Raw genomic sequence first — 25,785 nt, 5'->3', positions numbered from 1 at the left:
CGCCCATCTAGAAGGGGGGTGCTACAGTACACATACACTAAGTGCTCTCAAATGAGAAATACCGATATCCTCATTGATGGCATAACCCGTTGACTAGGAACATTATTTAATAGTTATATATATAACTTAACTAAATACTCAGATTCAACTATATCAATTATAAGTAATCATAATAACTGTAAGGGACTACATCTATGTTCAAGTAAGGGACAAAGATAAAGAACGCCAAAAGGGTTTTTATCATTAATACTAAACATGATTATTTCTTACAACAATAAATGAAAGAACACTACCACAAGTTGGCTTGACGGTCACCTACTCTAACAATAGCAACATCAAGCTGGAAAGTACCTTATGAGATCATCGGGCTTGGATTCAAATTATAACTTCATTGGACCTTTGTCGTCAAGCAAAAACGATGCATTTTTTATAACCAAAGGGAATGTGAAGACCTAACAGATAGTATACCATCAGATGACAAAACTAACTCATTGGAGAGAAAATACAGCTGCTGAATAAGTGTTCGACTTTCTCCATTGTCTTTTACTCATCTGTTTTTTCTCGACTACTTTTCTTTACTATGTAGCCATAGATTCGACAATACATAAGAAGTTGAAAAATTTTGTGATTCAAATTTTAACGAAATCTCAAATTCTCCATATTTTACATTTCAATATATAAGACACAGAATAATAGATCCTAATCTCTAGTTGCAATCATGACTAATATCAAATTGATTCAAACATAACAGACTGAAGAGTACACAGAAGTTAGAATGTCTGAGAAAAATGGGAACTTTCTAGAATTTCGTTTGAATTAACCCTCTCCTAAACAATACAAGGTACAATGTTTAAGTTGTAATACGTCCTTCTAAAATGTTATGGACATAATATAATGATGGATAACAACGAAATTTAGCTTATAAATAGTTGTACGAATGCATCGATATTATATTAATAAAGAGTATGATCACCTCAACTCCTGTGGTGGCTTGGAATTCTATGAAAGAATTCCTATCCAGAGTAACACAGTCTCTAACGGCAGACACTAACAACTTTTGATCTTCGTCCAAGTCATATTCGCCAAACCCGGGTTTACTTTTCTTCACTACATCACAAAAGCAAATTGCATTTACATTCATATTCACATTATGAGATATATATGTTGTATCAAATCAAAATTAAGTACTAACTTCTGAACGAATAACCATTGTAAAAATAATTAAAAGGATAGAGGCAAAAAAAGTTACTTAGTACGAGATAGGGAAATTGAGGTATGTAGAGAGAGCCATCAACCGGAGCTAAGAGAAATTTGAAGGTCTTCTTCTTTTTTATCTTTCAACCATTCTTTCAATCTTAGTAAACCATATTTAAGAAGAAACTAATGAAAAAAATGTAGTTGCAATTAGGGCAGATTTAAACAAATGAGATGAGTACACATTCAGATTGAGAATGCGGAGGCGAGCGATGGCTGGATGAAACAAGGGATGAATGGGGTGATGATTGACGACAACAAAACAACCGCGTTTTGGCGGGAGATTGTGTTTATTTCATAGGATACGTTTTGGATGTTAGAGTAGGTGACAAAAAAGCCAACTCGGGGCTGTGGTCTTTCCATAATTACTTGTAAACAATCTATTTTCGTGATTGGTGTTACACTATTTTTGGCAAGCTATATCTAGGAGAATCATGAGATAATTCACTTAGTAAGATAACTATTAAACAAGTTCATCGTCGATAGGTTACGCTAATAATTAGGATAACGTCATTTCCCGTTTGGGAATAGTATTTAGTTTATGTGAGCTGAGTCTCATCAGCTGCAATATACAATATACAGACATTGACATACATAAGTGGGTGCTCATAGTCGATGAGTTCAGTAAACTCCCTCGTCCTAGAATCTCTAAGTGGTTCCCATTAATCAAGTAGAGATTCTATGATTATAGTTGTACACCATTAGCTCTTAGGACCTAATACATCATTGCGACTTCATTAGAAGACCAGCTATGTTGTGACATGTCCAATAGTCTCCTCGAAGACTGCTCCAAGGGCCAACGTTTGCATAGTATGAAATCTAATGGAAGTCAGAGCACTGTAGTTAGGGATTTGAGCGCTTGCTTAATTGCACTGATGTCGTGTGTGTTCTTCAAGTATATCATCCAAGCCTATCATGATTCGTTGGGCATTAATCGATATGAGGGAGCGACTAAAACAAATACCCTTTCTTTCTCACTTCAATACAACCAACAATAAAAATAAAAAATAAATATATAATAAATAGGTAATCATATTACTACCCTTAATACCACACACAAAATTTGTGTGGTATTGATTTTATTAAGGCTATTAATGTCATTACATATTTATTATCTATTTGTTTATGTTGGTGGTATTGAAGTGAGAAATAAACGGTATTTATTTTAGCTGGACCCCGATATGATCGGCGATCATATGTTTTAATCTTAATCGGGACAATTGGGACAAGTCCATAATCGAATAAATAATTATTCGAATCACAAAGAGTTGTGGGACCACATCTATCTTACTCCTGAACTATCGAGGGTCACATTTCTTGTGGAGAAGATTCCTTAATATGGTGAACTAAGATTAATTAGTTGATCTTAGCTAAATCGGAGTTCAATATGATTGAATCTAAAATTCGTAATAGTTGATTATGAATTAGAAGAATAGGAGGAAATTTATTGATTTCAAGTGAAAATTTTAAATTGAGAATTTTGTCAATTTGGCATATACCACGGAAATAGAATTTTCCAAAAGTAGATTTGAAAAATGCAATATGGTAATCGAAATGACGAGGAAATTATAGTCTTGATGAATATATAATGTTTATTTTTTTAGAGTTTCCATGTGAGAGTTATTAGGAATTCTAGATGATTCCTAATGGGTTAAGGCTATTTGAATTCTAGGTTAAGTAGGAGACTTAACCTACAAGTCAAATAAATCTATAAATAAGAGGATTAGGGTAGAGAGACTCACACACAACACAAGAGAACAAACTATTTTTTCTTTCCTCTTTCTGCCCGCCCCTCGCCTTCCCTTTTCGCCGCCGCCGTCGGCCCGCCACCGTCTGCAGCCGCGGTTGTCGTCGGGAAATTCTTTTTTCGCTCGTTTTGGTCTTCCATTTCCTTCACCAATATACCCAATTTACCCAATAGTTTCTAGTAAAAGCCATTGGTGAATTAATTTCTTCAAGGTGAAATCCAATTCCGACGAAGAAGAGTGACGTGGAATTGCTCGACTAAGGACTTCGGGATTATTTTTATGCTACACCCGGTGAAGACTACACCAAGTGATTTTTTATCGTTGATCTACACACACTAATGGGGGTGTTTGTGTGTATACGAACGGTAAAGATCTACCTGGCGTAATTCACTTGGTGTCGCATAGAATAAACCGGACTTCGGTGAGACCACAGAAAAAGCGTTCTAAGTAGCTAACATTCAACGAGTAAGTAATCAAATATTCTTATTTAGTTACGAATTAAATTTGTTTTGATATATGATTCGCATGCTATATGTTTTTCAATTTAATTTACACACATGATCTAAGCATGCTAAATGCCTATATTGATGAATTTGTCATTCATAGAAATCGCATGATAGAAAGTTTTTGAACTTCTGCTGCGTATACATGTAGATCCCCATCAGTGGGTATAAGGAGATGACGGTGAATTACGAGATATTACTAGCAGCTGAGCGGCGGAAGACGAGGGGCTATGCATGTAGATCTCTAACAGTGGGTATGAGGAGATGACGTGAATTAAGAGATTTTAGTGGCAACTGAGCGACGGAAGACGGGGAGGGGTGAAGGAGATTAAAGAGGCAATGAGTTTCGACATGGTGGTTGTGTGGCTTAACGGTAAAGATGATATGGTTCAAAATACAAACTGCAATTGAAAGTGATTAAAAACAAAATAAATATCAAATTGATGGAGAAAATAAAGAATTATTTTACAAATGGAGGCAGGGGATCGAACCCCTTGCCTCTCGCATGCAAAGCGAGCGCTCTACCATTTAAGCTACATCCCCATCTTAGAAAATGTTATAATTAGGAATATTATTCAAATAATCACGAACGCAAACATATAGTCGAGTCACTGAGAAGCCACTCTAATATCAGAGCAAGGTTCGTGTAACACCCCACTTTTTCTCTAAACCCTAGTCCCAAACTAAATTTCCATAACCCGAAAATCCTTATGTAAGAATTAATAGGAATTTTGAATACATGATTAATATAAGTATCTTGTGTGCTCAATGTGCTAGAATTAATTAGTAGGTTATTATGTGCCAAATTGATTTATGTGATTTACGTGAGTAATTTAAATATTCTATGAGTACTAGTTAATTATTCTACTCGAATTTAATATCCCATGATCATGTGATTATATTTTTATGTGATTATATGACATGATTAACATATAATAATAATAAATATGTATGTTAGCAATGCCTAACACATACATGATACATGCATATACACGTGTGTATATATATATATATATATATATATATATATATATATATATATATATATATATATATATATATATATATATATATATATATATATATATATATATATATATATATATATATATATTGGGCGAAAGGTAAAGAGGTACATGACAAGGGACTTCAATGTGCATAGGCCCAACAAAAAATAATCTTACAAATAAAATTATATCCATATATTTTGTCTAAAATACCCTCCATAATATATATATTTTTTTATCAATTTCATCCATTATACTCTAACTTCTTCAATATTACACATTTGAACAAATATATCACATTAACTCCCATTCTAATAGTTTTTTTTTTCAGAAAATAATTCTTTTTATGAATTTTTTTAACTACGTTGACTTTTTTTTTTATAATTATTTTTCTCTCTCTTAATTACTGTGTTAACAAAAAACATTATACTCTAACTACGTTGACTTTGTTTTTTATAATTATTTTTCTCTCTCTTAATTATTGTGTTAACAAAAACATTATTGTCTTAAATAGTAATATTGAATACCAAAACAGTAATAATAGTAATATTACAGTCCTACACAGTAATATTACGGTCAGAGAAAGTAATATTACGGTCGAAGACAACATTATTGCAGGCTGAGACGATAAAATTATTAATAGAGTTAAATTACTGTCTCAGACAGTTAAATTATTGTCTGCGACAGTTAAATTACTATTGGAGAGAGTAATTTTGCAGCCAAAACAATAATATGAATTAAAAATATTTTTTGAAGAAAAAACAAAATTTCAGAAAAAGGAAAAAAAAAAGAAAACGGTCAACACCGAGGATAGTAATATTGCTGTCTCAGACAGTTAAATTAGTGTTGAAGACAGTAATTTAGCAACCAAGATAGTAATATTAATTAAAATAAGTTTTTTAAGAAAAAAAAAATTCCAAAAAAAAATGTTAACGCCAGAGACCAGCGGTCAACGACGGTTGATCTAATGGAAAAAATAAATTCAGAAAAAAAAATGTTAAAAAAAAGTCAACCCTAGAGATCAGCGGTTGACCTGTCAAAAAAAAAATTCGAAAAAAAAAAAGTTTAAAAAAATAAAGAAGTCAACGGCGGGTGACCGACGGTGACCGGTTAATATTCTTCTTCTTCTTCTTCTTCTTCTTCTTCTTCTTCTTCTTCTTCTTCTTCTTCTTCTTCTTCTTCTTCTTCTTCTTCTTCTTCTTCTTCTTCTTCTTCTTCTTCTTCTTCTTCTTCTTCTTCTTCTTCTTCTTCTTCTTCTTCTTCTTCTTCTTCTTCTTCTTCTTCCTCTTCCTCTTCTTCTTCTTCCTCTTCTTCCTCTTCCTCTTCTTCTTCTTCTTCTCCTTCTCCTCCTTCTCCTTCTCCTTGTCCTCCTTCTCCTTCTCCTTCTTCTCCTTCTCCTTCTCCTTCTTCTCCTCCTCCTTCTCGTTCTTCTCCCTCCTCCTTCTCCTTCTCCTCCTCCACCTTCTCCTTCTTCTCCTCCTCCTCCTTCTCCTCCTTCTTCTCCTCCTCCTTCTCCTTCTTCTCCTCCTACTCCTTCTTCTCCTCCTCCTTCTCCTCGTTCTCCTCCTCCTCGTTCTCCTCCTTCTTCTCCTTCTCCTTCTTTTCCTTCTCCTTCTCCTCATTCTCCTTCTCCTTCTCCTTCTTCTACTTCTTCTTCTCCTTCTTCTCCTTCTTCTACTTCTTCTTCTCCTTCTTCTTCTCCTTCTTCTTCTCCTTCTTCTACTTCTTCTTCTCCTTCTTCTTCTCCTTCTTCTTCTCCTTCTCCTTCTTCTTCTTCTCCTTCTTCTTCTTCTCCTTCTTCTTCTTCTCCTTCTTCTTCTTCTCCTTCTTCTTCTCCTTCTTCTTCTCCTTCTTCTTCTCCTTCTTCTTCTCATTCTTCTTCTCCTTCTTCTTCTTTCTCCTTCTTCTCCTTCTTCTTCTCCTTCTTCTTCTTCTTCTTCTTCTTCTTCTTCTTCTTCTTCTTCTTCTTCTTCTTCTTCTTCTTCTTCTTCTTCTTCTTCTTCTTCTTCTTCTTCTTCTTCTTCTTCTTCTTCTTCTTCTTCTTCTTCTTCTTCTTCTTCTTCTTCTTCTTCTTCTTCTTCTTCTTCTTCTTCTTCTTCTTCTTCTTCTTCTTCTTCTTCTTCTTCTTCTTCTTCTTCTTCTTCTTCTTCTTCTTCTTCTTCTTCTTCCTTGAATATACAGAATCCACATTTGCAATAAAGTAAACCCGAGTTAGAAGTAATCTATTATTGTAGAAGAAAAAAAATTATGAACAAATTTAATTACCTCGTTTTTTGATGTTGTGATATTGCGCCGAATGAACCTTAAAATAGGGGGAATATGGAAAAAATAACTGCCCAGAACCACTAAAATATTAAACAAATAAAAAAAGAAAGAGCATTAAAGGAAAAATACCCAGTAAGAGAACAAAAACTACCAAAAATATTAGTTGGAGTGAAATTAAACCCCTACCCAAAATAATAGGAAAATAGGCAAATATTAAATATTTATAGTTAGATGATGCTAATTAGTTAGATCACCTGATGTAGTGTAAAAAATGAGCTGGGAGAGCAAAGCAGATCAGTAGCTTGACAACTTGATGATCCTGAGGTCCCTGCAAAATAAAATGAGCACACATGAACTAAGCCGGGGGTTGATCCGGCGGAAACCCCTCCGACGCTCAAGTTAGACGTGCTGATCATAGAAATAGTCCAGAGAATACATATTATAGTATTGCTCAGTTAATAGAACGTACCTTAAAGAATGAGTTGAAACCTTTATTTATAGCTTAGTTGAGATTGTCGGGCCCAAACCTTACTTGAAGGTGATTGGGCCTCGGTGATAGTGGTCTTTGATATTGGGCTCGTGGCCCAGTATGTAAATAATTTGTAGGCCCATTGGGTTGGGCCAATTAGGCATATCATTAAGCGCCCCACTCTCGAGTCGATGTGGGGGCCATGTTGAAATGGGTGTCAGATCGTGTCGAGAGTAAAATTTGTAGAAGTCGATCGTTGGCGTATGGCCTAATGGTGTGCGAAAACACATTGGAGCGTGTGTCGGGGGGGCGTGAAGGCACGTTGGCGCGTAGCGCAACCAAGTTGTCGCGATGTAAGTTATTTGAGGCGTCGGTGTTGTCCTGCGACGATGTAGTAGCTCGGATCAAGTTATCTCATCGTGGGAGTTGTCTCGTCGCGGGGTAATAGAGTTGATCGAGTTATCTCCTCGTGGGAGCTGTCTCGCGATAATGTAGTAGTAGAGAGCGAGTTTTCTCCTCGTGGGAGTTGTTATTTATCGACTTTGTCAATGTTGTGACGCGTTGCTTGTATGTGTTTACATGTAGCCTTGTGCGTGATGTACTTGAGGAGAGGATCAGGCTCTCAAGATTTTTTTATGGGGATCGTGCTCCTTGTTAGACCTCGTGGGTCGTTAGTGTGTTTGGAACGTGGCCACGTTTTAATGAATGACCCATCGAAAACAAGTAGATAAATTTGAGTAATCAAGCTGGCCAGGCTATATAGATTCCCCTAATATCTCTAAGTGTTTCTAGGGTTGTAATCTTGCTAACTTGAGCTTGCGATTATATAGTGAATTTCGGGCGAGTTGTCTCCTCATGGGAGTTGTCTCGTAGCGAAGTTTTTAAAAGCATTGGATGACGCGCGACTGACGAGTGTGCAGATTGATGTCGCTGTGAGCGATTTCTTTCCTCGTGGGAGTTATCTCGCTGAGGGTTTGTAGTACCGAGCGAGTTGGCTCCTTGTGGGAGTTGTCTCGCTGCGGGTTCGTAGTACCGAGCGAGTTGGCTCCTCGTGGGAGTTGTCTCGTTGCGAGTTGTAGGACGGAGCGATTGGTCTCCTCGTGGGAGTTGTCTCACTGCGGGATGTAGGACAGAGCAAGTTTGCTCCTCGTGGGAGTTGTCTCGCTGCTGGTTGTAGGACCGAGCGAGTTTGCTCCTCATGGGAGTTGTCTCGCAAGGGTTGTAGGACGGATCGAGTTCTCTCCGCGTAGGAGTTATCTCGCTGTGGTTTTGTGGATCCGAGGGAGTTGGCTCCTCGTGGGAGTTGTCTCGCAACGGGTTATATGACCGAGCGAGTTATCTCCTCGTGGGAGTTGTTTCGCTACGGGTTGTATTTCTGAGCGAGTTGGCTCCTCGTGCGAGTTGTCTCGCTGCGGGTTGGTAGTACCGAGGGAGTTGGCTCCTCTTGGGAGTTTCCTCGCTACGTGTTTTAGGATGGAGCGAGTGGTCTCCTCGTGGGAGTTGTCTCGCTTTGGTGTTGAGACCCGAGGGAGTTGGCTCCTCGTGGGAGTTGCTTCGCAACGTGGTATAAGACAGAGCGAGTTTGCTTCTCGTGGGAGTTGTCTCGCTACGGGTTGTAGTTCCGAGCGAGTTGGCTCCTCGTGGGAGTTGTCTCGCTGCGTGTTTTAGTAACGAGCGAGTTGGCTCCTCATGGGAGTTGTCTCGCTGCGGGTTGTCTCGCAAGCCCCCCACTCTCGGTTCGATGTGGGAGCATAGTCGAAAAAGGTACCGGATCGTGTCGTGTTTAGATCGGTGTTGTGGTGTACCGTTAATTGCTGGCGTGGTGTGGAGATATAATAATTTTTATTTATCCGTGTGAGAGCGTGCGCGTTATGGTGAGGCGCGCGGGAGAGCTCGCGCAATTTGGTGGAGAGCGTTGAAATTCTAGCACGATTTGGTGAAGTGAGGTGAAATCTACGCTCAATTTGGTGGAGAGTAGTAAAAGTTGTGCCCAATTAGATGGGAGCGCGCGCTCCAAGGTTGCCTTGGGAGGTGCGCGACTCTTCCTTTTTTTTTTTTTTTTTTTTTTTTTGCTGCTGGCGCGTGTACGCCACGCGCGCCTCCTGTCCTTCTTTTTTTTTTTTTTTTTTTTTTCTGCTGCTGTCCTGCGCGTGCTGTGCAGGCGCGCCCTTATTTCTTTGATTTTTGTTTTTTTTTACAAACGCGCGCGCGACCCGAGGAGAAGGTGGCGCGCGGCTTGGGTGATGGCGCGCGCGCGGCTTGGCTTGGATTTTTTTATTTTTTTTTTATCTTCTTCTTCTTCTGTATTTTCATCTTCTTCTTTTTTCTTCTTCTTCTGTTTTTTCATCTTCTTCTTTTTTCTTCTTATTTCTTTTTCTTGTTTCTTTTGTCTTCAACTTCTTCTTTTTTCTTCTTCTTTTTCTTGGGTCTCGCGCGCGCGATGTGACCCTTTTTGGTGGTTTATGTTCACCGCTTGGGATGTTCTATTTTTTGAGTAGGGAGATTATATTCGTCTTTTGAGATGTGATGTGAACCCACTTGGGGTTGAAAGGTAAGGGTGATGCCCAATCTTAGGATGGGGATAACTGCCCACTGTAGGATGAGGCGCTCGAGACCTATGGTCTGAGGTGGATGCGCACGGTTGTGCCATTAGTTCGCGCATGCGCGTCAGACCCTTTTTTGTATTTTTGAAGTAGGGACGTGAAACACTTGATGGGATGTGAAACCCCTTGGGGTTGAAAGGTAAGTGGATGTACCACCGTTGAGATGAGATGCCCAACTTTAGTATGGGATAGCCCCCCATCTAGGATGAGGCGATATATGGTGCCACTGATTCAGTGGCAGCACGAGTTGAATCTTCCGCGATCATACGCTGAAGGTCTTCTTCGGTTATCTGAACCGTTCGAGAGGTAAGTAGAAATTGATCATGTTGAAGACCCAGTGGGGCCTCACGAGGAGGAGCGTTGGCTCCTACTATGATGATGTATGGTTCCACTGCTTCAGTGGTAGCACAAGTTGAAGCTTCCTCGATTATACGCTGAAGGTCCTTATCGGTTATCTGAACCGTTAGAGGAGCAAAAAGAAGTTGATCTTGTTGAAGGTTTGGCGATCATATGCTGAAGGTCCTCTTCGGTTATCTGAAACGTTCGAGGGGGGCGGAAGTAGACCCCCAGAGAGTCGATGACCCATGGCGAATGAAATGTTTTGGGGGCACCGTGAACCCCCTGGGAGTCGATAACCCTTGGCGAACGAAATATTTTGGGGGCAGATGTAAGCCCCAGAGAGTCGATAACCCTTGGCGAACGAAATATTTGGGGGCGATGTAAGCCCCCAGGGAGTCGATAACCCTTGGCGAGCGAAATATTTTGGGGGCAGATGTAAGCCCTCAGGGAGTCGATAACCATTGGCGAGCGAAATGTTTTGGGGGCACTGTATACCCCCAGGGAGTCGATAACCCTTAGCGAGCGAAATATTTTGAGGGCAGATGTAAGCCCCCAAGGAGTCGATAACCCTTGGCGGAGCGAAATATTTTGGGGGCACTGTATACCCCCAAGGAGTCGATAACCCTTTCTAGTGTTGAAGGGCCTCCTCGGTTGTCTGAACCGATCGAGAGGCGAGAAGAAGTGAATCCTATTGAGGATTTAGTGGGACATCCGATAAATGTCTCGTGGTGGATCCCAAGCACGAGGAGGAGGAAGTGGCAAGCCAGAGCCTCCACGGATCGGGAGGTTGTTAGCTGTGTCATTTTCTCTCCGAGCAGACGCCTCAAGAGGATCTTGTTGGCTACGTGATCTGGTTTGCATCGTTCCCATAGACGGCGCCAAAATGATGATGCTAATTAGTTAGATCACCTGATGTAGTGTAAAAAACGAGCTGGGAGAGCAAAGCAGATCAGTAGCTTGACAACTTGATGATCCTGAGGTCCCTGCAAAATGAGCACACATGAACTAAGCCGGGGGTTGATCCGGCGGAAACCCCTCCGACGCTCAAGTCAGACGTGCTGATCATAGAAATAGTCCAGATAATACATATTATAGTATTGCTCAGTTAATAGGACGTACCTTAAAGAATGAGTTCAAACCTTTATTTATAGCTTAGTTGAGATTGTCGGGCCCAAACCTTACTTGAAGGTGATTGGGCCTCGGTGATAGTGGTCTTCGATATTGGGCTCGTGGCCCAGTAGGTAAATAATTTGTAGGCCCATTGGGTTGGGCCAATTAGGCATATCAATATATATATATATATATATATATATATATATATATATGTATATATGTATATATATATAGAGAGAGAGAGAGAGCCTCATTTTCTCCCCAGCTTCACCGGCATAATAGGTTTATGAAAATTAAAAATACCATGGTGAACCAAATAATGAAAAAGATGAACATTATGTGGAAGCATATGGCTGTCATACGGGGAGTTATTGTGAACGGAAATTATGCCTAGTTGTTCACACAAATCAAAATCGTTAGCAACTAATATGTGATGTGAAATTTAAATATATGATAAAAAATAAATTTAAATAAATAATTGAATTGTTTACCCATAGAAAACAATTGTTTATGTTGAAAAATGTTGTAAAACGAAGAAGAAGACGAACAAAATTTTAAATGAGTAAGAAGAAGAAGCTTGGAAAAAAAAATGTGATTTTGGTGGAGTTCTCATGAGTTTAAATAGACCAAAAAAATTCGTAGAGGTTGCGATCATAGTATGATAACTTCTACCATTATGAGTTAGTGCGTGGTTAGAGTGGAGAAGAAAAATAAATAAAAACATAAATAATTAGAAACATATCTACAGTATATTCAAATATATATATAGGAGTTTAGTGTTTAAATTATAAATTTATTAAATAGTGTTTAAATTAGATATTTATTAATTTACAAAATTAACCCTATGTTTAGGTCTAGGTTTTAGTTCAAAATATATTACTTTTAAATACATTTTGAACTAAAATGTATGGTTAATTTTGTTAATTAAAAAATGTATAATTTAAACACTAATTAATAAATTTATAATTTAAAAACTAACTCCTATATTTGCATATATCGTAAGTATGTTCCTAATTATATTATATATATATATATATATATATATATATATATATATATATATATATATATATATATATATATATATATATATATATATATTCTTCTCCACTCTAACCACCTACTAAACCCCCCACTAATTCATCTTTGTAGAAGTTATCACACCATGAACTCATTATGTTTTATTACTTCAGGGGTCACCGTCTGTTAATAATTGTCTACTTTCCTTATCATCTCATGAATTTTCTTTTCGAATTGGGGGATCATGTCAAGATTCATTGGCCTACAATATCACTTTATAATTCATAAGTCCAGGAGAAACATGTTCCGTTGAAGTGAACTATTTGGTTGAAGATAAAATCTCTCAAAGTTTTCAGCTTATCAGATATTTTTTCAAAAATGACACAATAGTTTTTTCACAGATTGACATCCATCTTTGAAAACAAAAAGTTGAAAGCTAAAATATTTACATAATCTCTAAATGTATGTTGTTTTGACATTCTTATGTGATGTGTTAATTTGATATGGTTTGAACAAACTTTGTTGCTTGAGGAATATGCAACTATAGAGACCCGAAATGTATGAAGTCATTTACAAGTCAATCAAGAATCCAAAGCCGCTGACTAGACATTCACTCCTAATGAGATTAGAATCATTTCGGGAATTGGAGATTACTCTTCATAAATTTTCAATGTTCTGTTTTTATATAATTATAAATTTATAATTACTTCCCCCATGTTCTATTTTTATAATTACTTCTCCTAATCTTATGTTTTTATATTTCTTTTGTCTACCAAATGATGTTTTTATTTAGTTATGTAAAAAAAATTGAATGGAGTTTTATTTGTTATTAGATCATAGATTTTTTGACAGTTTAACATAGACAGAGGTAGATTTAGATTACGATTATGTTTGAATTATCCATCTATTGAGTATGTAAGAAAATGCCTACTCTAGACAAATGATATTGGATGTTAAGTAATATTGCCCCCAATCCCCATACGGCGAGAACTAAGTATTTAATTTCAAATTCATTGGTAACTGATTTTTGAAGAACAAAATTCAAGTACATATTTTACCAAATTTCATAAGGTATTTGTGTTTCTTATTATAACAAAAATTTGTAACAGTCTTCAAATTACGTTTGTATTTTGATAAAGACAAATTTCATAAGGCAGTTTAACAACTCATATGCCTATTCAAATATGATAAAGAAAGTTATTTTGCATGATCAACATCGGCTTTATGCAACTGTCTTCGAATTGACTTTTGGTTTTTGTCATGCTTCTACAGTCCTACTGTTTAGTTGACGAGTGTAAATTATCTTTATTTTCAGTTTTTATTTTTAGCGGTTTAGGGATTGAGGGAAAAAAGAAAACAATACACAACTTCCACATAACATGTACTATATTATAAAGAAATGTTACTTTCATTATGTGTGTTTTAATCACTTCTGTTTCGTATTTATGTAAATATAATATACATTTATGTAGTTATATTATAGAATCTTTTGCCCGTATAGGCTAATCACACTAAAACTTGACTAGAATATGATATATGGTAGTATGATTTAACGCCCCCAAAAGATTATTCTTCGAGCATAGATTTGTCATAAGAAACTAAATGTTCTAAATGTTGACATTTATAATTTATTAACGGTTTGATTTTAGTAATTTTATTTACTACAACAAAATCAATGTATTATTGATATAAATTTTCTTTAATTTTATGTTGAATGACAAAACTTATAAATCTAATTATTCATGGTCGAATAGATTACAAAATAGTAGTTGAAATCATGTGTTTTGAAAAACAACACTATATTTGTTGTATTGCAATCTTTAATTTTAATTTCCTTTATAATTGGCAGTCCGAACCCGGAAATTACCGTTTGATCAATGAAATTATGAGTGTTGCCACCATCGATCAAAACTGTTAAATCTTTGATCCTTAATCGGCCTAGAACACGGATGGTCTGTGGGTGTTCAACCCCATCAATGGCTTGAAATGATATCTCTAGTAACTGGTTACTTGCCTACACATCTTGTTGATTGTCGTCTAAAGCTTCATCTTATTCCGCTAATGATCTGTGATCAAGAAAAGTTGGGGTCGCGATCACCGATGTCCCTGAAAATATTTTCCGTCGCAATAATAGCATAATCCTTTATCTCTCCTTTCACGAGCCTCTTGATTTGTGATTCGACAAATCGGTACCAAGGAGGAACTTGAGTTATTGATGGATTGCTAATTTGGACAGGGTTCAAGAACTCGTGCGGAAGTGTTGGGTGCCCTCAGTAGCGTAGTGGATATTGGAAGACGACTAGGATTTATTATTTTTCTTTGGAGGACATTGCGTTCCTCGATCAGTCTTGCCACTCCAATGGAATCAGCGAATGTTCGTGGTTGCTTAATTTTTACATCTAGGTGAATGTCGTCGCACAGCCCGACAACAAAGCAGCCAATTAAAAATTGCTCTGGTAACCCGTCAACTTGATGGGAGAGTCTCTTAAATACCTCCTAATATGCAGCAACTGTAGTGGTTTGTTTCTGGCGTGACAATGCTTCGGAAGGATCGTTGTATTTAGTTGGTCCAAACCTAAGGAGAACGGCTTTCGTGATGTCACTCCTAGAAAGGGGTCCTCGGAATTTGATTAACTAGCGGTGCCAATGCAGTGCTATGTCTTCAATGTGGAAAGAGGCCAACTGAACTTGGGTTTCAGCTGCAATATTCTGAAATTAAAAATATTGCTCAACCATATATTTCCATGAGACAGGGTCTTCTCCCATTAAACCGTGGAAAATTCATCTTGAGGTGTTGTGGATCAGAATTAGTGATTCCGGTAGCGGCGTACGAGCGGTGCGACCCTTCTAGTGCAAAAGGGTTGATTTCAGGTTGGACTTGGTTGGTGTTTCGAGTTACTCTCAAGGCTTGGAGTTCCATCAAAACCGCCAGCAATGTGGTGTTCACCTGATCAAAATTGGATTCATGTCGTGCCAATGCTTCATTCACATCATTGCGAAATTTAACATTGCTTTTCCCTCGTGTGTACATGATTAACCTGGCTCTGTTACCAAATGATATGGTAATTTGAAAAAAAAGAAGAAAAAGATAGAACTTAGAAGAGTAAGGAGATAAAATAGTAAAGCTTGAAAATATCATACGCACAAGACACTGCAATACTAAATTGAAATACAACTCATCAGCCTAAAACTAAGGAAATGACAAAAGAATATGAACATAACTAAACTTAGTCTAAATTGTGTTTTAAATATTAATACCTTAAAATTTTGTTTTTTTTTTTATTTAAAGGAATAATTAAAAGATTAATTAAATTATACAACTAAAAAATATCTGTTAAAAAAATCAATATTTAAAATTTAAAAGTATTATCTTGTGTTGGGTTCAAATTTAATAAATAACATCTAATTGTTATTGGACCAATTAATCGAATGTATTCATATCGATAAATTTAAAGAAATGAATACATAGATAATAGTAATCTTAAGTATTTAAATTTATTTTAGCTCATTAATTTCTTAAAATGTGTTTTCATTCATTACTATACAATATATATACTTTTTATTTTTTTTCAATAACTTAATTTTAGTTACTTTTCAAATTTTATGATCCAATAATTATTAGATTTTTACGTTTTAAACATTAAAATATAAAATAATTGATCAAATGGAAGGGACTGCCTAAATACAAGACGACACGGGAGCTTATGTAAGACTTGCGGCAGTTTTCTAATATAATTGAGACGGAAAAGGCAACAAGGGCGTTGCCAAATTATGTAGATGATTGTGTCGCAAGGTACAAAAAATAGTCAATAAAGTCTAGGTCTAATCCTAATACTGACCCAAAAAAAATCCAAGTCTATTTTACAACCCTCATTCAACCTGTACATATCACTATTTTTAGAGACGTCTAGCAATTACTTGTAATATTCTAGAAAGATTCTATTATATTCATTTGTAAATATTGTAGAAAAAATACTTTAGACAATCATCGTACAACATAAAATATATTCTATTAAACAAGTTATATCAAGGTGTTCTTCATTATATAAACTAGTGATCATGCATGTTCATTGCACAAGGTCGCATTTAAAAGTAAAGAAAATAATATTTACATAAATGACAATATAAATTGTAATAAAAATATATCAAATCATATTAAAATATTTGTTATTCAAAAATAAAAAATAAATTAATTTTGAGAAATAAAATAAAAAAGAAGGCACAACTAATTATGAAATATAATTAAATTCTCTCCAGACAATGCCATTTTCTTTAGATCCTGAAACTAGAATTAAAATCTATGAAGTAATATTAGAATTTTTTTATTAAAATATTTATTAAATTAAACGAGTTATATCAAGATATTACTCATTATATAAACTAGTGATCATACATGTTCACTGCACAAGGTCGCATTTAAAAAGTAAAGAAAATAATATTTAAATAAATGACGATATAAATTGTAATAAAAATCTATCAACCCATATTAAAATATTTTTAATTCAAAAACAAAAAATAAATTAATTTTGAGAAATAGAATAAAAAAGAAGCCACAACTTATTATCAGAGCCAGGTTTCGATCCTGGGACCTGTGGGTTATGGGCCCACCACGCTTCCGCTGCGCCACTCTGATGCTTTGAATAATTATTGTTCTATAGTTAACTATAATTAAATTCTCTTAAGACAATGTCCTTTTTCAATAAATTCTGAAATTAGAATTGCATGAACTAGACCATATAACTGTTAAAGTGCAAAAAATAGAAAAATAAAAGATAAAACTGAACAAAAACAGAAAAATAAGCCGCGTGAGAAACACATCGTAGCCTAGGATGTATCCCAACCCTACCCAAGGAGACCGGACCACCAATTCCACCCCCTCCAATATGGTATTGTTTTTACCAATTAAATCTTTTTTGCCGCTCAAGAAACCGCTCCCGTCGTACTTTCTCCCAGTCTCGTTTTTCTTTAGAAACAATATAAACCCTAGAGATGAATACGAATACGGCATACATTCAGGATGAGAACTTTTTCATGGCCAAACAGATTGACCGTGTTGGATGCTACAAGGATATGTTATACTTCACGAATAGCTTTACATAAAATTTGTCATTTGAGTTATATATTTTTTGGAGTCATTTAATATACATCAATAACTTAACACAATTATTACTAGATATTTGATGAATAAAATAGTTACTGCAAATGGAGAATTATAAAACTGTTGACAAAATTATATTCAAAACAATACAATCAATTTTCAATAATGTAAAGAATAATTAAGAAAATTGATGGGCACTTGGGGCAACCAGTAACTCATACATAAAAGGGAGAACAAAAATAGTCGTTGGATTAGACGACGACAATGCGCCTGATCCTTTCGTACATAATACATGTATCTCTTCCTTTTCTCAGTTGTTGTGGATTTTTCACTTGCTCTATAGATTTTATTTACTTCAAATTAAATCTTGTTCGTGTTGAATTTTCCAACATCTAACTCCAGAAGGCCATGTGTTCATCAACGAAGGTGAAAACAAATTTTACATTCACCGGGCCTGAGAATTTGCAAATCCGAATAGACAAAATTTGTCTAGCTGAGCATAGCCATCGGACTACCAGTTACTTCTATAACCGGTTTACTAAGTATAAAATTTTTATGAACAATTCATTAACTATTATTATTAGTTCGTTTTTGCTTTTGGCTTAAAGATATGATTTATGCTTGATCAGGACTCAATAAGCGATTGGCTCAAAAAGCTCAAAAGATTAGGATTCGAGCCCAAAATAGCACAGTCTGGATATTGAAAGGAATACTCTACTATCTCTTCCACACACACGTATCTAAAATACTCAACATGATTGTAGAGAAATGCAACCTCACCAAAAAAATGCTCTTGGCTAACTTCATAAACAAGCAAGCCATCACATTATCGAGCTCCACTTTTCGATTCTATTATGATTGGCCAGACCAATTGTTACTCTTTCGCATATTGGAGATCTTGGTGCACATTTTTGGTTATTCGAAGATCCGATGAATTTGTTCAATAAGCCGAAGAACTTGCCTCGAACGGTACAGATTCACCCGGATGATGGGACACCTTGTGCGTGGTTGTATTTGTTGCAGGCTTCTGGTTTGCCCAATCAAAATGCTATATACGTATCAACTTGCTAGGTTTTTTTTACATCTTATAGGCGTTAGGTATTCTTTCGTGCGACAACATGATAATGAAGTTTATAATTCCATCACAAGGTCAAATATGAGGGGCAAAACATTAGATACCTTAACTTGGTATTTTAAATCTGTAAATATTCTTTCAGAGTACATATATCATTGCATGACCAATGATTTTTACCTTAGAGAATTAATGCCATGTACTACCATATATGTCTAGGCTACTCATATTGTGTTTGCTCTCCCATCTCTCGAAACAATGAAGAAGAATGGTAATCGGCAACGTGGGTAAAATTAATTACGAAAATGACATCTTTTTTACAACTCATTTGTTTACATCTCCAAAAAGGTTGTGGTCAAAACCTTTATGCCGGAATTATAGTGATCAAGTTTTGGAGACAATCCTTGATTCCCAGCTCCAAGTTGTTCGTTTCTCCAAGTTGTTCAATGAAGATATTGTATCATTAACTGCATCTGCAATCTTTGCCAACACCACATACGGCAAGAGAATCGAATCGAGAGTCCAAATAGCATATGAATATACAAAAAAAAAAATTACTTCGTTAGTTATTTGAATTAGAAAGCTACTCGGGTAGACTTAATATACATACATTATCCTATTAGTTACTTTTTACCTGTATAAAGTAAGTTGGATAACTCTTTCCCTTACCATGTCGTTGAGAGAAGAAAATGATTTGCAATTCGAAATTAAATAGATTAGCCAATGGATTTGCTAAAACCATTCTCTCTTCATGCATCTCCCATCTCTCCCTATTATTTAAAGTATCTAATAGCAACAACAAGCTCGAAAGTACTTTATGAGATCATCGAGCTTGACTTGAGCTTCTAACTTGATTGGATCTTTATCATCAACAAAGAGGATGCATTTTTAATAACCAAATGAAATGTGTATACCAAAAGTCAGATGTCAAAACTAACTCAATGGGGAAAAAAATCCAGTTGATGAATAAGTTTAGACTTTCTTGATTGTCTTTTATTCATCCGTTTTTTCTCGACTAAGTTGCTTTACTAGTAGCTAGAGATTCGACAATACATAAGAAGTTGTACAATTTTTGTGATTCAAATTCTAATGAAATCTCAAATTCTCCATATTTTACATTTTAACATATCCGACATAGAATAATAGACCCTTGGTGTTATTATAACTAAGATCAAATTGATTCAAACATAGAATAACAGCCTTGTTGGCTGCATGTGTGTGTGCTGAATATGTGTGAATGTTTTTGTGTTGATTGTGCATGTGGTGTGTGCCGTGTGTGGTTGTGCGAATTTGGGGATTTTTGCCCAAATTATAAATATGTGGTAAATTGTGATATTTGTGTGATTTTGTGGCACTTGATTGATATTTGTGATGTTATGTGTGGGTCATAAGCATGATTTCGAAAAGTTGCATTAAATGATTTTTAAATTGAAAGATTAATGGAATATCGGGTAATAAACAACTCGGATATAGTGGGCCGGTATCCAACTAGGATGATGTGTGTTGTGGTTTGATTCCACTTAGTGAAAACGGGCTCGTAACAAGTTTATTGCTCAGGTACAGAAATTAATCTTTCACGGATCCGATAAAACGAAAAATGTATTTTTCATGATTTTCATAAAACGGGCATTTTAGTCATTTTGAATAAGTACGTGATTATGTGCGAATGATGTGTTTCCGTGAATTATGTGGTTGTACCATTGGCTTGTGTTGTTGGAAAGTGGGTAAGAATGGGTATATAATATTATACATTATGTATAACGTATTTCCAAAGTTCGATATTACTCGGATTTCTTACTGAGCTTTATAGCTCATATAAATGTCTTTTAATTGCAGGTAGTAGTAATCCTCAACCTGGATGGGTCGAGTAGCGGATCGAGGTCTTGCCCGGATTTTTGTTTGGAAGTCGTACGAGGACCTATGAACGATGCTAAAGTCTTTTGGTTATTTTCTTTTGGTGATGTAATATAAACCTTCGTATTTTTCGTTTTCGTACCTTTTGAACTTGTTACCGACATGAATCGTGCTTAACCCCTATTATAATATAGTCAGTTTCGTAATTTTGCTATTTTCATGCCTCCATTAGTCATTTCCGAATTATTCACCAAAATAACCTTTCCGAAACTCTGATTTATTCTCGAACCAAAACCGATAGTAATACTGTGGCACTCGAACGAAAAACCTCCCCTCGAAACTTGTCTCCAACGAAACTTTTATTCTGCTAAAGTCGACTTAGAAAGTATTTCGAACGATGCAAAATTTTAATATTTGCATTTTGGTCCCGTTTTCAAAGTTTTCAAAAAATACAAAGTGATCCTTTGCTTCCGCTAGTTTAATGAATATTCCGATAAACCGGTTTGATTTATCGCCCGTCTAGAAGGGGGGTGCTATAGAGGAGTGGTATTAGAGCATGGTTCATAGATACTCGTACAAACTTCACGGGCTTAAAGACTACTCGAGACGCGAAACTCGGACCATCCGGTAAAGTATGTGCATTATTTTCTTTATGTGTTTTACTTGCTTTATTTATTAGTTGTGAATTAATATAGAAATAATGGCGAGACGTATAACCCGAGGAAACCCGAGCGCTCCTTCCGATGATCCACAAGACCCCAATCAAACCATTAACGATCTCTCGAACTTAATCCGAGAACAAGCCCCAAACCACCAACACCAAATCGAACAACTTCTCCAACGTAACCAAACCCCGCCTCAAAATATTGCACCTCAAGCTATATACGAGCGATTCCTCCGAATGAACCCGTCCGAATTCCATGGTGGAACCGATCCCGCCATAGCCGAAGAGTGGATAATATCTCGAAGTCATCTACGACTACATGCAAATGACCGACCGTGACCGCGTGCACTGTGCCATATTCCTACTCCGAAATGAAGCTCGTCACTGGTGGGAATAAATCAAGGAAGGAACGAACCTCTAAACTTTGCCATGGGCCGATTTCAAAGTCCAATTCTTCGAAAAATATTTCTCGAAAGACGTACAAGCCCACAAACTCAAAGAATTTCTCGAACTCCGCCAAGGCGACTTACCAATGATCGAATACATCCGCCGTTTCGAACGTGGCTGCCTCTACGCCCCATTCATCGCTCGAGACGCCGAAGAAAAGAAGAACCATTTTATTCGTAGTCTCCAACCCGAAATCCGTAGAGACATTCGTATGTCCGATGCCTCGACTTTCCGCCAACTCGTAGACAAAGCACTCATGGCTGCCCGAGACGAGGGAGAAATTCAAAACAAACGCCGACCACCACCAAATTTCCAACGCCCGTGGAAAAAGAACAACTTCGGCAACCGCCCATTCCAAGGAAAGGGAACGCAGCCCATCCGCCGCCAATCAACCGGACCACCGCCACCGCCGCCACAGCCAACCTGCCCAAAGTGTGGAAAGAGTCACTCCGGAGGATGCATACAAAGAACGAGAAGTTGTTTCCGATGCCATCAGCCCGGACACATGGTAAAAGATTGCCCGAAACCTCCACCGAATGTCCCCGGTCGAGTGTTCGCCATGACTCAAGAACAGATCGAGCAAGACCCGTCTATGATAGCAGGTACCATATTTATCCTCGAAGAACCCATATATGCTCTAATCGATTCCGACTCTACTCATTCCTTTATATCGAAAGACATAATTGCGCACATAAATCTCGAACCGAACCGACTAAATTACGAATACCGAATTCTCATTCCCTCTGGCGAAGAAATGTGCTCCAACCTAGTCATAATCAATTGTCCAATCCGAGTTCACACTCAACCCATGAATTTCGATTTAATCCTCCTACCGATCCAAAACTTCAAAATTATACTAGGCATGGACTTGTTAACCAAATTCAAAGCCCAAATCGATTGTGCCTAAAAAACGGTTATTTTTACTCTTCCGAACGTCGAAACTCTCAAATTCCGAAGTCATACCAAAACCTCGATTCCAATCATATCCGCGGTCAAAGCATCAAACTCATTCACAAGGGCCATTCTGGGTACTTAGTGGATATTCTGAAATCTGAGTCCGATCCCAAAGCCCTAATATCCGACATTCGAGCTGTCCAAGAATTTCCCGACGTATTTCCCGATGACATTCCCAGACTCCCGCCCGATCGAGAAATCGAGTTCGAAATCAATCTCATTCCCGGAGCTACGCCAATTTCCAAAGCTCTGTACCGTATGGCCCCGATGGAATTGAAGGAGCTGAAGGACCATGTTCAAGAATTGCTCGACAAAGGTTATGTTCGACCTAGCCATTCCCCGTGGGGCGCACCGGTTCTCTTTGTCAAAAAGAAAGACGGATCTCTTTGCCTTTGTATCGATTACCGTGAACTCAACAAAATCACAATCAAGAATAAATACCTTCTTCCTCGAATCGATGATCTTTTCGACCAACTCCAAGGCTCATCGGTCTTCTCAAATATCGATCTCCGATCCGGTTACCACCAACTCAAAATCAAAGAATCCGATATCCCCAAAACAGCTTTCAGAATTCGATATGGCCATTATGAATTCATTGTCATGCCCTTCGGTCTAACCAACGCACCTGCAACTTTCATGGACCTCATGAACCGAATCTTTCACCAATACTTAGACCAGTTTGTAATTGTCTTCATCGACGACATTCTCATCTACCCCAAAACCCAAGAAGAGCATATGTCTCACCTTTGCACCGTACTCCAAACTCTCCGATTGCATCAACTATACTCAAAGTTCAGCAAATGCGAATTATGGCTTTCGAGTGTGGCTTTCCTTGGTCACATTGTTTCAGAACAAGGAATCTCCGTCGATCCTAGCAAGATAGAAGCGGTGTCAAATTGGTCAATTCCGAAGTACGCAAGGGAAATCCGAAGTTTCCTTGGACTAGCCGGCTACTACCGCAAATTCGTGAAGGATTTCTCGAAGCTTGCCTCTCCACTCACCCGATTAACTCGAAAAGACGTCAAGTACCAGTGGACGCCTGAATGTGACGCCAGCTTCACCGAATTAAAGACCCGACTCACCTCGGGACCAATTCTCGCATTACCAGAGAAAGTCGGAAAATTCATATTCTACAGTGATGCTTCGAAATTAGGATTAGGCGCCGTCCTTATGCAAAATGGGAAAGTCATTGCCTACGCCTCACGACAACTCAAAGAGTACGAACGCAATTATCCAACGCACGATCTCGAATTAGCCGCCGTCGTTTTCGCACTCAAGATCTGGCGACACTATCTCTATGGTGAAAAGTGTACCATCTACATCGATCACAAGAGCCTGAAATACTTCTTCACCAAAAAATACTTGAACATGAGGCAACGAAGATGGCTCGAACTAGTCAAAGATTATGACTGCGAGATACTCTATCACCCCGGCAAAGCAAATGTGGTCGCTGACGCACTTAGCCGCAAATAGATCAACGCCCTTATAGTCCAACCTAACTTGGGACAATTGATCAAATCAACCCAATAAAACGATCCGCAAATTCTCAAAATTCGCAATAACCTCGAATCCAATCCAAACTTCCGAATCACTGAAGAAGGTCTCGTCCGATTCCAAAATCGTATTTACGTTCCCAATGATCCAAATGTTCGCCAACTAATCTTAACCGAAGCTCACCAAACCACGTACACATGTCATCCCGGAGAAACAAAGATGTACCAAGATCTCAAAAAGCTCTATTGGGTGCCTGGAATGAAGAAAGACGTGGCACGAGTCGTTGCCAAATGCCTAGTGTGCCAACAAGTCAAAGCGGAACATCAAAGGCCCGGAGGTCTGCTTCAATCAAACCTAATTCCGAAATGGAAATGGGAAGCTATCACAATGGACTTCGTGCAAGGATTTACGAAGACCCAAAGGGGATCCGATGCCATTTGAGTGATCGTTGACCGACTTAACAAAACGGCTCACTTTCTTCCGGTCCGAATGACCTTCAGTTTAGAGAAGCTGACCGAACTATACGTCCGTGAGATAGTCCGACTCCACGGTGTCCCCGTCTCCATTATTTCCGACCGAGACCCTCGATTCACGTCCAAATTCTGGAAAAGTTTACATGAAACCCTCGGAACGCGATTAAACTTCTGCACCGCCTATCACCCCCAAACCGATGGCCAATCCGAACGAACTATCAAAACCCTAGAAGATCTTCTCCGCGCTTTTATTCTCCGCTTTGGAGGAAATTGGGAATCCCGCCTACCACTAATCGAATTCGCGTACGACAATAGCTTTCACTCATCAATTGGAATGGCACCCTACGAAGCTCTATACGGCTGCAAGTGTAGGTCCCCACTCCATTGGGACGAGATTGGCGAAAGAAATTCCTTGGTCCCGACCTAGTCCAACAAACCGTCGAAATAATCAAAAATATTCAAGAGAAAATGCGAATCGCCCAAGATCGGCAACAAAGCTACGCCAACACTCGAAGTAAAGATCTCGAATTCGAAGTCGGAGACTCCGTATTCTTAAGAGTGGCGCCTTTCAAATGAATTATGCGATTTGGGAAAAAGGGAAAATTAGCGCCGCGATTTATTGGCCCATTCGAAATTCTCGACAAAGTCGGTACTCGCGCCTATCGACTAGCCTTACCACCCAATTTATCCAATTTTCACAATGTGTTTCACGTTTCAATGCTTCGAAAATACATTCGCAGTCCAGACCACGTATTGAAAACCGAACCGATCGAACTAAACCCTAATCTTTCCTATGAAGAGAAACCATACCAAATACTTGATTCCAAAACCAAAACCCTTCGAAACCGAGACCTAAAATTCGTTAAAATCCTTTGGAAAAACCATACACCCGAAGAAGCCACGTGGGAACGAGAAGAGGAAATGCGCGAACGATACCCGGAATGGTTCGGGTCAGGTAACAAATTTTGGGGACAAAATATCTTTAAGGGGGGGAGATTGTAACACCCCACCTTTCCAAAACCCGAAAACCCCAAAACCCTAAACTAATATTTCTAACTCGGAATCCTTAGGTACGTGAATAATTACGTGCGTGGTGATTTCATGGTATTTATTTTGTGAAATTCGTGAGTAGATACATATATGTGTGAATTATGTGATTTAATATCATTTTTGTAAATTGAAATTCTAGGAATTTCGTGAATTACGTGGCTTATGTGAATTATATATATACGTACATACATACACATACGTACATGCATACATAATTACATGCATACGTATATACATTTTCATACATGCGTATACATACATATAACTAATAGTTGCATTCTATATTTGAGTATATTTACATATATATGATATATATATATATATATATATATATATATATATATATATATATATATAT

General features: G+C 37.5%; 1 non-coding gene across 1 annotated transcript; it reads right to left on the bottom strand.

The window, feature by feature from the left end:
* Positions 1–16,882: 16,882 nt before the first annotated feature.
* TRNAM-CAU (transfer RNA methionine (anticodon CAU)) lies at positions 16,883–16,954 on the bottom strand. Its single transcript has one exon. It is a non-coding gene; the product is annotated as a tRNA-Met (tRNA).
* Between the last annotated feature and the right edge of the window lie 8,831 nt (positions 16,955–25,785).

The sequence above is a fragment of the Erythranthe guttata genome, chromosome 2 (assembly GCF_056151865.1).
Source record: "Erythranthe guttata isolate IM_541 chromosome 2, IM_541, whole genome shotgun sequence".
NCBI classification, from domain to species: domain Eukaryota; kingdom Viridiplantae; phylum Streptophyta; class Magnoliopsida; order Lamiales; family Phrymaceae; genus Erythranthe; species Erythranthe guttata.
Note: the sequence above shows the minus strand (reverse complement) of the source record. Positions and strands in the feature narration are given on the sequence as shown.